Here is a 5,137-nt window from a genome sequence, read left to right as displayed (position 1 = left end):
GGAAACATAATGCAATCGGCCAGGCGTGTGATCTCTGCATTTGGGAGGCTGAGGCGGGGTGGGGGGGGAAGAGGGGGAAGGGACACTGTAAGTTCAAGTTCAAGGTCAGTCTGTGCTGCATAGTGAGCAGTGTCTCAACAAACCCAAACCCCAAGCAAACAAACCACAGCATGACCCTTCCATATGCAGTGATGGTGACAGAAAGAAAACACTACCTCTTAAACCCACCAGGAACTGAGACTGGAAATGGGAGTGAGGATGGGTCGAAAATGAAAAGAGAGACCTTGTTTCCCCCCCCCTCTGGGCAAAGCGGGAAGTCCGGGAGGAGATGTGGGTTAAAGGGAAAGTGTTCTGTGCTAATTTCTATGAGACAGGAAGGACTGGGTTCCACAGCGGAGAGGGTGGAGGCAGAAGAATGAGGGAGGAAGGTGCCAAAAAACTATGGATAGTATGAAGGTTCCCAGATGGAGGGGGGACATTGACCAGGTCCAGGGTGTGAGTGGGGGGGGGGCAATGCTTTGCTCTTTTGCTACTGACATGACATAGATGGTTGACTCTTTTTAAAAATATATATTGTATATTTTTTGAGAGAGGGATAGGCAGATAGAGAAAGGGAGAGAATAGGTACACCAGGGCCTTGAGCCACTGCAAATGAGCTCCAGAAGCACGCGCCACTCTGTGCATCTGACTTTATGTGGGTACTGAGGAATCCAACCTAGGTACTTAGACTTTGCAGGCAAGTGTCTTAACCATTGAGCCATCTCTCCAGCCCAGATGGTTGACTGTTGAGGACAGCGTGGAAGGATACAAAGAAACTTCATTTTGATGGCTTCTATAGTTCCTTTTCTATATTTTATTTATGTATTTAAGAGAGAGAGAGGAAGGGAGGGAGAATGGGTACACCAAGGCATCTAGCCACTGCACACAAATCCCAGATACATGCTCCACTTTATGCACCTGGCTTTACATGGGTACTGGGGAATTGAACCTGAGTCCTTAGGCTTTGCAGTCAGGTGCTGTAAGCACTGAGCAATCTCTCTAGCCCTAATTGCTTTTTTTTTTTTTCCTGAGAACAAGCCCCATGTAACCCAGGCTGACGTTGAACCCGCCGTGTAGCCAAAGACAGCCTTACTTCCATCTTGAGTGCTGGGATTCAGGCTTATGCAGCCACACCCAGTTTATGCCCATATATGAACGTGCGCACATGCTCATTACAGGTAGATTAACCACCACAAGACTATCAGAAGAAGCCAGAGGGAGAGGCAGCCACGGCCACAACCTCAAGGCTGGGCACTGAGACCAGTGTGGCCTCTGCTGACCGGAGGGAGGAGGGGTGGAGGAAAAGGGTGTTTGGGTTTTAGGGAGAAAGAACCAAAAGGCCCAGCTGCTCCCATTGCCAGCAGTCTCTGAGCTGGGAGGATGCTCCTGGGCTCTCGCCCACACTTCCAGTACACGGGCAGGTGCAGTACCCCAAAGAAATAGGGGCGTGAGATGCCACAGAAGGAGAAAAGATGTACCGTTCCTTCACCCCCATCTCCAAGGTCATAGACAAGGTTCCCTAGCAAGGCAGTTGTCCCAGGAGACACGTGCAGAGCACGAAGCCAGGAAGGGGGTGGGGGGGCGAGGTGGCAAATTCTCAGCAAGGCAGTTGCAGACGAGCAGAGCAGAGCCAGTTGTTTGAAAGCTTTTTGAGATCCCGGCCGCACAGCTCTTGTCACGGCAATCGGTGCAGAAGAGCAAGTGACGAGGTTATTTCAGCCGGAGGAGCCGGGGAAGGGTGAGCTCCGAGCCGAGCTCTGCACTGTCAGCAGGTGGGGGCCTCCCAGCCTCCCGCTAGCAGGTGTCTTCCTTGTCAGTGACGAGGGCCTGTGGGACAACAAAGTCATCCCCACTGCCCTTGTCCCCCAGCGTGATTGACTGTGCACAGAGCTGTGGCCGTTACTCTCCGCCTGTCTGCTGAAGGCTGCCGATGACAGTGGCCAGCCTGATGTCCACTGATCATCTGCAAGGTGAGGGCCGTTGATGACAGTGGCCAGACTGCTGCCGGCTGATTGTCCTGTAAGGGAAGGGTTGTCCGAATCTCAAGGTTATGCTCAGCCCGGCCAAGCTCGCGTGAACAGTTGTCCACTTAGCAATGCGGGCCACTCCTAGGCTGATGCCTTCAAGAAGGACAGCAGAGCCTTGGATTTCTGGGGACAAGGGTGAAGGATGGACAGGAAGGGCCTAGTTCTTCTTTTGGAAGGAGAACTGCTCATGTCCTAAATATTTCACCCTGGCAGTTACCCTGGCTCAGGTCCTGGTTGTTGGCCTGGGGCAGAGCTGGGGTGGGCAAGGTGGAAAAGGACTCTTAGGGGCCATGGGGAAGCAGATGTTTGCCAACAATAGTTCCATGTTTTAGCCATAGTTTTGTCAAGACTGGTACACTGACTGACCATTAACTTTCAGTGGACGCCCTGTCAAGTATCAGGCCAGAATGAGAAAGGAACTCACTGCTGTCATGGTCAGAAAACCAACCAGATAAAGTGTGAACAGAGTCAGAAACTGGTACAGCAGCCCAGGCCTGTTGACACACACAGGGGTAACACAACAGTGTGACACACAAGGGCATGGGACAGTGGTCTTTCCAGGGAAACTTTCATTCTATTTTATTTATTTGGGAGAGAAAAATAGGAGCGCAGAAGGAGTAGGCGCACCAGGGCCTCTAGCCACTGCAAATGAACTCTAGATGCATGTGCTACTTTGTGCATCTGGCTTATATGGGTCCTGGAGAATTGAACCTGGGTCCATAGGCATTGCAGTCAAATACCTTAACCATTAAGCCACCTTTCCAACCTGCTAAGGAAGCATTTTAATTGCTTCTTGGCCTTCTGGCCAAGATCAGATACAAGAAAATAATTTGACCCAAAAGAGTAACTCTGGAAATAGGACACTTGGGGGGAGAAAACAAACTATGAAAGCTGAAATTATTTGGGTGCAGGGGAAAGACTTTTCAGATTCTATGGTGACAACAGGCTAGGAGAACCCTCCTGGAGACCTCTCTGTGGCTGTACCCACACGTCTCCATGGGCGACAGCTTCTTGCTTCAACCACTCCCCTCTGGAAGTGAGAATTCCTTGCAGAATCTCCAGGAATGGGACAGGTACAAACCTGCAATTTGGCGCCGCCGTGATGGGAGGCATGGGCCCCACGTGGGTCAAGTTTGAGGTCCAGCTATGCTGAGGGGCCGCAAGCTCCTGAAGGTGGCTGCGAGCCTGGGCTCATTTTGTGTCCCCACAGGACAGCCCGGATGAGACACTGAGGCACATGTGCTTGCGTTCACTCCACGACGACAGGGACATATTGGCCCTACGGCTCCCTAGATCGCAAAGGGCTGGGAGCAACCATCACAGAACGCAGGCACGAGACGATCCCACCATGGTCCCCATCATTCGCGGGAGCGGGAGTCTGAGGCTGTGGGGCTGCCATGGAGTCAGCCTACCGCTGGGGCAGGCTGGGTGCGCTCCAAGCGCAATCACATCCTGCAGGCATTACGAGCCTTCCCGAATCCACAGTGTTCTATGCCAGGAGGCTGAGCACCGAAGACCATTACCCCCTGGCCCTTCTATTTCTGTCTGCTGTGAGCGCTCCTTTGAAAATGGTGGAGCATTTGCATTTATCAGAAAATTGCTTACTTACTCTAATCAGCTATTTTTAAGGTTTTATTTTAACTAGATAATGAATACGGCTAAATTGATGTCAGGCATGAAGTAATTTTAACCAATACCTTCAAAAGTCTGTAATGCCAAATATTGGAAAATTATATGTAGGGTAATCTAAATAATGAGATGTTAAAATTCCTTGGATCCCAGAAACTATCCTATTCATTTTCCTCTTCTCTCTCTTTCAACCTCACTGTGGGAGGCTCCATCTCTGATATCTTTATATATGAAACTCTCATTTCCAAATGCCACTGAACTTTCAAATGAACACTTGCGTATAGTCTTTGAATACAAAAAAAAAAACAACAAAAAAAAACACTTGATTCAAGATTTTTTATATTTTTGGTGCAGGCAGGCAGGATACATGGAAAGAGATGGGAAGATCAGGTCAGGGCACCATCCCAGGGGGCAGGACAAGAGCTCCTGAGTAAAGGAGGGAGGCTTCGCTGGAAAGGAGCACAGAGCCGCTCAGAGATGCTGGAAACAGGGGTTACGGTTTGGCTCTGAAATGCCCCCACTGGCTCAGCAGGTGACTGCGCAGTTATTTCCCTGGCTGGTCGTGGTGTCTGGGGGGGGCTGTGGAACCTTTGAGATGTGGGGCCTGGTTGTTGGAGGTGGATCGCTGGGGACAGACCTTTGAAGCTGACAGCCCTAACCCGGTTCCGGTTCAGCTCTCTGCCTCCCGGTTGACATAAGGTAAGGAGCTGCAGCCTCTCCCGGTGCCCTGCCTTCCTCACCTCCGAAATGATGAGCTCAGGAAGCCTCTGCTCCCTTACGTTATAACACCTTGCCCCAGCGACAGGAGCACAATATGGCAGGGAAAACCATCTTCCCTTCTATAACCCGAAGGAAGCACATATTCCAGAGACCAAGGAAAGTGAAGAAGTTCCAAGGGGGGAGTGTAAGCTGAGTGTTAGAGCCCTTGCCCGGGGTGCTCGGAACCTATGCTGCTGCATGACGGAGCGCAGGCTTCGTTTATCCTGTGGTACTTTCACACAGGCTGCCCAAGTGGTCTACCAGCCAACTGAGTGCCAAGCCCTTGGAGTTTTCAGACAGGGTGTCCTGTGTAACTCAGACTGGCCTTGCACTCAAGATCCTCCTGCCCCAGGCTCTCAAGTGCTGGAGTTAGAGGTATGTCCAGGGAGGAAGAGAGGCTCATCTGAATGCTAGGTAGGAATCGAACTCCAGTCCCATCACCCTCTCTGAGCAAGTCCCACCTCACCTAGCTCTGTTCCTCCATGCTCAGGAAGTCCTAGACATTTATCCTATCCCTTGCTTAGATTTCCCCCCTAGGGAATATCTTGTTTTGCTTTGTTTTGTGGTATGTTTTTTAAAGGAAAAATGTTCCTGGAAGGATATAAAACACATATAATTTACTCACAGTAATTGCCGCCTGTTATTTATGGGCTGGGCTGGCAATGACCCAGAGAGGGACCTAA

This window comes from Jaculus jaculus, chromosome 7 (genome assembly GCF_020740685.1).
Source record: "Jaculus jaculus isolate mJacJac1 chromosome 7, mJacJac1.mat.Y.cur, whole genome shotgun sequence".
Classification (NCBI taxonomy): Eukaryota; Metazoa; Chordata; class Mammalia; order Rodentia; family Dipodidae; genus Jaculus; species Jaculus jaculus.
The sequence above is the reverse complement of the archived record's forward strand: the minus strand, read 5'-3'. Positions refer to the sequence as shown.